Here is a 7,551-nt window from a genome sequence, read left to right as displayed (position 1 = left end):
CATCTAAAATCAATTTCTTTATCTGGCTTTTATGCAATAACAAACTTCACACAAAGGATAATCTCTTGTTAAAAGGATGGACAGGCGATCCAACATGTATCTTTTGTGGCTTTCATCAGGAAAACAGGGATCACTTATTTTTCTCCTGCTCTTTATCTGCACAAGTTTGGTCACATTTTAAGAATTACTATCTCCCTTTCCCATGGCCATCATCTTTTGAAGATCTTCTATTAACTGTTAATAAGCTTCATGGTAGAGCTGGTTACATCTGGCGCAGCTTTTTTTCATATATCTGCTGGAACATTTGGATCAGTAGGAATAAATCAATTTTTGACAAAACTACTTTTTCTTACAAGAAGATCATTAATCAGTCGGTTTATGGCTTATATGACTGGTCAGATAATGGAAGAGGTGTTGCGGCAAAGAAACTCTCTGCAAGATTTGAAGATTTTCCTCTCTCTCGAGCAAGTGTCTGAAGATGGAGGACTTTTGATTCATCTTTTGTATAGTTTTTGTTGTGTATATAACTGTTCTTTATCTTTCATATGTTGACTATAGAAAATTAAAATTCTACTATGCACATGTATGGCTGGCTTTGGTTCATCCTTAAATCTGTGTCAACGGTGAATGACGGCAATGCCCTCTCTTCATCTTCATGGATCTTTGGATGAAGAAAGTTATACATCACTACTAGTAAAATTTTCTTTTTCTATTTTCCAACATTTTGGACACAGTTCGTGTCTTACTTTTGTAACTAAACAATTTTTGGATTCTTGATATTTTAATGAACGGGGTTCTACCCCTGTTTTTCGATCAAAAAAAAAAGTTTGGATTTCAAATCATCAAATGTAACGTTGCAAGCAAAATATGTTACGACCGTTATCAAGGATTCATAATCATTGTTAAGGCCAAATAGGCTCTGTTGCACTAAGACTTGATCACTTGGAGGAGAATTGATCGCAGCAAGACAATCAGTTAGAATTTTAATTTCTCATAAATAATTTACCATAGACTGTTTTTTGGTCCTCGGTGGTGATCCATAGCACGAGCCATAGTAAGGAATCAATTTTGTAGACGATCCAAATTTGGTAAGAGTGTGCCAAATCATGGATTTCTACCAGCAGTACTCCTCGAGAGAAGGTGGCAAACAACCATGAATGAAGACTTTGATCTACTCGTATCCGTGTAACATAATGAGGGTTGCGTTGTAGATTTGTGAGATTGTCAACATACATGGGTGGTGTAGGGCACTAGCCATCAACAAAACTAAGCAAATTGTGAGATATCAATAAAGAGGTGAACTACATTTCCCAAGGCAAGTAATCTTCAACTGTGGTTAACTTGACAGTGACCATGTTTGTGACTTTTAGTGCGGCTAAAGGAGAAGGAAAATATTATGACTGAGTTATTAGAGATGTGAATCCACCATTGCCGAAATTATTGGTGTTAGAACCTCCTGATAAATTTAAACCATGTAAACGCGAAGCTATTTGGTCGATGCCTATTTCATGTGTATTATGTGTCACTGGTTGAGAGGGAGTCCACATTGATGAGACCGAGGTTGAGAATAATTGTTGAAGTAAAGGGGACGGTAATTGCTGAAAATTGTAGTTTGCATGAGTAGAACTTGATTATCCAACCGACGGTGTCGCGGGTGCAATTGTGATTATAGTTGCTAAAGAGGATATCGCTAATGTCGTTGAGATGGGAGAGTTCAAAATTCTCGAGGAGATTAGTGGTATGAATGTAGTTGAAGTTGTTGCGAAGGATATTGACATCACCTTGGATGTTGAGATCGACGAGGCTGATGGGAACATCAGGAAGATTGCATTCAAGGGAATTGCTGAAGAAGGTATTCAATGAGGGGACTGCTGACGATGTTGGTCGAGAAGAGGGTATTTGACGAGGCTGGTAGTCAATTTTTATGGTTTCAATCTGTGCTCTAGTACCATGAGAAATATTGAGGGAGGGAGGAGAAAACGATGTTCACGATAGAATAAGTCAATTTACCCTGGATGGGATGCCCTTTTCTCCACTTATGTATGGATTATTTTATATACAACGGCGTTTGTATAACTATGTAACTAGTGTGCACCACGTGCAAAGCACGATCCTATTTTTTTTATTTCCGCTATAGTAATCCTTTTTTTAAATGTTTTTATAAGTGCTACTGTAATTTTTTTGAAAAAATGCGACAGGATCCCGTCTGTGCTATAGTGATAATGCTACATTAATATTTTTTTAAAAACGTTGCAGTTCCCGTATGTGCTGCAGTAATAATGCTATATTAAATTACTACATTATTTATTGTAGTATGAATAATAAATCTTTGGATCTTCATGTTATTATAGAGGAATAGATATATGTTATGAACACTAGTGGGCCTCTCTCGGCATAACAATGTATGGTTTTCAATAGAATTGCATTTTCATGCTGTAGCATACTTCTCGTCAAAATCTCATTGGTAATGACTCATGAGGATAATGAATTTGCCGTGGGCTATAAGAGTCAGTTTAAGCGCTCACCCTGATTGGCCACCTTTGTTATCGTTGAAGCCCACAGATAATGAACAAGGAACCGACATGAATCAGCAGGCGGAAGCCCATCTACATCCTCAATATCTCAGGTGCCCAAGGCCTATGATAGGAACAGCAACAAATCAGGCTTTCGTCCCTTGGCGCCATTTGAACTTTTGGATCAAAGAAAGATGTATGGGGGACAAATAGGAAAAGCTTGAATTTTAATATGTAATGATACAGACAGCCATTTTTGTCTAAATTTTTTTTTTTTCCAAAAGGAGATAGCATATTAGTCGCACAAACCACACTTTTAAATCCTAAGAAAATGTCCTTACAACTAATAATATTTTAAAACTCATAGGAGGGAAAAACTTGAGAAATCCAACAACAACAACAACAACGAAGGAAGAAGAAAAAGCTCACATTCAACTCCCATAACCCCTCCTACTTGTGTTATGCATGCACCATGTGCACCAAAGGACTTATATAATATAATGAAAACTAAAACTTAATTTTTTTGTTAGAATTAATATAAAACTATAATCCTTGATTCTCATCATAACTTCGTAGTTTTGGTGTAATGGTTAGAGGAACTAAATTTAAGTTGGTATCAGAGCAACCCAGGTTCAAATCCCACCGGCCACGAATTAAATACGGATTTTCTAAAAGTTGACACTGCTACGTGAGTCCAGGTTTCGACCCATAAAAAAGGGTGCTCGATCAGCCTACGGGGGCATGTTAGAATTAATATAAAACTATAATCCTCAATCCTTTAAAATAGAGAAAACAATATTATTTTAATTTAGATTAATATAATGGAAACAAAAACTTAAAATTTTAAAAATAGAGAAAACAACATCATTTGTAATTTAGATTAATAATTTAACTTATTTTATCGGATGAACTTCAAAATAACATGCGAGCTATTAGTGAGCAATATAACAAAAATAATAGCCATTAGGAATCCCCTGTTAATGGATAATATAATGGAAATTAAAAACTTAAATACGAAATATGCCATGATTTCTTATTAGTTGCCCATACTAAAGATAAAATGATTTTTCATTCTCAATTCAATATCCAATCACACCAAAACATGAGAACTAAAATGATCATTCCATTCTCACACTCATTCTATTCAATTCCTTACTTTATTTCATTATCACTTGATCTAATTCCCGCGTATCAAATGAGACGCTACTCTGCTTTTAATAGTTCTTTGTAAAAAAGCATATGCATGAGCTCACATGTTTATTTTATTTCCTAAGTAACCTCTTATTTGTCCTCTTTAACAAGTTTTTTTTCCTGATCTCATTTCAACTTATTCGGAGGGGATCATGCATAAGAAGAGATTACACAGCCTTTGATTGATTTATTATGTGAAAAAAATTGAGTATTTCACTTGCTTCGATGTGAAGATAAGGAATGGGGGATTTCATAAAACTTTGAGGAAAATAAACATGTTTGTCCTTTTGCATTTTCTGTTTAAACACTACTTAACTATTAAATTGATGTCATGGTTATGTAATAAAAAAAATAAAAGTGTGGTTTTTAAGTAAGCTAGTTCTTGTGCATGTGCAATGCATGTAGTTAAATATCAAATTTATTTATTTTTTAATTTATTTTCTTACTATAAAATAAGTCAGATTCATTTTGAGCAAAAATCTATAAACATGGATTATTACATTTGCCATAAATTTTATTTAAATATTTTTTAAAAAAATTTATGAAATAGATTTTTGTGTAAAACTGGAATCAATATACTTTTATATACTTGCATACACAACATTTATTTTTAAATTATACCAAACTTTATGTAACATATTTGTTTACCGAATCAAATCATCGAATCAAATCATCGATCTCCAATTTGTTTATCTTAGTCATGAAATGTAGTGTTAAGTTTGAAAAAAATACAATAATATATTATTGATGTGCTAATAAAAATATAATCAAATAATTAATATTAAGATGGTTTGTATAAACTCAGCACAGAGCACATACTTTTCACAAGACTACATGACATCTTAATTATTGATAGACTTAAAATAAAAATAAATAAATACTAAAGATTAATGATGACTCTAGTATAATTTTATATGATAAAATTATTCACATAAGCATATTAAAAAAATTGCATGAAAACCACTTCTAAAGATTCCTAATTTTACTCAAAAAATTATACTGTAGCACAAATAGAACACTATCATTTTAAAAAAATTACTGTGACATTTGCAATAAACATGTGCCATTTAAAAAGAATTATTGTAGCAGAAAAAAAGGGGACCGTGCTTTGCACAGGGTGCACACTAGTGTATATATAAAGAAAAATAATAAAATGAGATGGTGAGATGAGATTCTTATCACGAGATGGCCCAATAGGCTACCGGAACGATGATCAATATCGCCCACCATGATTTGCACTCATCATGATCTATAGATAAAAAAATTATATTATTTGAAAATTTCTAATTATTATTTTAGCTATTGTGCAAAAGGGACGGCTATTAAGCTGTTCGAAAAATCTAACATATTAAACTAGATTGATTCATACTCTAGAAGACTCCAAACTATGTGAAAATTTGATCATATACATTTGATGATGCAGTATCGATCAGCTGGGGGATCGCTTGTGTATAGCACTTGTAGGTAAATGTTTAAATGTTAGTGCATTGCTTCCCTTCCCATGATATTCTCGAATGGGAATACCGACCTCTTTTGGTGGGTTGTGCCTCAACAGAGAGACCTTGTTTCGGCCATCTCTTTTGTTGTTTCAACTATCACATTAAACTTTATATCATGTGTTGCTTACATAGTTTACTCGTGCTAACCTATTGATCTCTTGTGATGCCTTACACAGTTTAACAACATCCCAAAATGAAGATGTGGTGGAGCAGTTCCTTTCTGTAAATACTTCAGCTGGTATGTTTCTTTTGTGGATAATCATAAGGAATAAGGATATATCTCATCCATTAAAAAGAAAAAAATAGGATAAGAAAAGAGGAATCACTATTATAAATAGCGGCAAATAGCCCCGCAATAACGGCGCTAATAGCGTTAGCGGTCACTTCCCGTGACGCTATCGCCCGGTATGCTATCGCGTAAAAGCGGTGACATATTGCGGAGAATGTTTATTCGCAAAAGCGGCCAATAGTGTGTCATAACGGTAAATAGTGAGCGATTGCATTCAAAATTAGAAGCTTAATTTGGATATGTGAATATATTATAGTTGGAGATGAAGAATTATGGTTTTGAAAACAGTGGATGTGTGGGGGTAATGAATATAACTTTTATTTGTGTAATTTTCTTTGTTCATTTTCAAGATATATGTGGTCTTATGGATTTATGTAGCTATAGCATTACTACTCTCTTTTGATTTTATGGAAGAGTTTGGGTGTAAAAAATTTTAAATTTATAAAATCGGTTAAAGTAGGATCATATAAATTAAGCCTATACATGAAATATATTTTAACCAACACACATATGGAAGTATTACAATTGGCATTGAGATCTAAGATAAGTGTGAGATTCTCTTTGACTTTTATACAAATAGTATCTATTTAAATATTAATAGAATAATTAAACTTTGTGATATGAAAAAAGATCAAATATATAATGTATTAATTGCTTTAAAATAATCTAATTTAATCTAATAAAAAGAAAATATATGAAAATGATGGGAAACTTGTTGCAATTTTATAATTAATAATTTTTTAAATAATCTAATCTAATCTAATAATCTAATCTAATAGGAAGAAAATAACAAAAGCATATACATGTTAAAAGAGATGAAAGTGCTACGAAAATTATTATAATTTCTAATCTAAAAAAATTAAACATACAATATAATTAATTGTTTTAAAATAATCTAATCTAATCTAAGAAGAAGAAAATAGATAAAAGTGCTGTGAAAATTATTACTATTTTTTAATATGAAAAAAGATTAAATCTATCATATAATTAATTACTTTAAAATAATTTAATCTAATCTAATAGGAAGAAAATAACAAAGGTACATATCTTTAGAAGGAGATCAAAGTGCTATGAAAATTGTTGTAATTTCTTGGCTTATATATATTAGTATGTGATATTGCATGTGAGAGGATAATAATTATAAATAGAGTTCTATTTAAATAATAATAGTGTAATTAAACTTTGAAACTAATTATACTATACCATGAACGATTTAAATTTTAGTTGGCGAGAGAGTGTGTCCTTAGGTTGCAACTATTTGTTTTAATTTTTCTTTTTTATAATTTTGAGAATAACTTTTGTCTCTTTAACTTGTTTGATAGATTTTATAAATATCTCGTCTATATTATTTACATTTGTAGGTCTGCGTTGTTCCTGGGTTCGATATTTAGGGCAAATATTATTTGTCTCATTAATTTATTTGGTTTTTACATATACGCCCTTCATCTTGTAGACATTTATAAATTTGATATTTAATAATTCCATTTAAGTTTATATTTTAATTTAAACTATATCATTATCTTCATACTATGTATATCCAATAAGAATTCATCAATTTTTCAATTTACTCTTACTTAATGGATTAGTATTTGAATTTCAAGGGTATTTTTGTCTACCGAAAGATTTTTCCGAATTCATGCTTTTAAAGGGAATTTTTTTTTCTTAATTTTCTTTTTTTATAATTTTGAGAATGAATTTTGTCTCTTTAATTTGTTTGGTAGATTTTGCAAATATCTCGTCCACATTATATACATTTGTAGGTCTGTGATGTTCTTGGGTTCGACCTTTGGGGCAGACATTATTTATCTCATAATTTGTTTGGTTTTTGTATATAAGCCCTTCATCTTGTAAGACATTTATAAATTTGGTATTTAATAATTTTATTCAGGTTTATATTTAAATTTAAACTATATCCTTGAAATTCTAAGAGTACTTTTGTTAACTTACTCTTACTTAATGGATTAGTATTTGAATTCTAAGAATACTTTTGTCTGTCGAAAGATTTTCCCGAAATTGTGCTTTTAAAGGGAGTATGATGATAAAAAAAATTTTGGGTTTG

This window comes from Asparagus officinalis, chromosome 1 (assembly GCF_001876935.1).
Source record: "Asparagus officinalis chromosome 1, Aspof.V1, whole genome shotgun sequence".
Lineage (NCBI taxonomy): Eukaryota > Viridiplantae > Streptophyta > Magnoliopsida > Asparagales > Asparagaceae > Asparagus > Asparagus officinalis.
The sequence above is the reverse complement of the archived record's forward strand: the minus strand, read 5'-3'. Positions refer to the sequence as shown.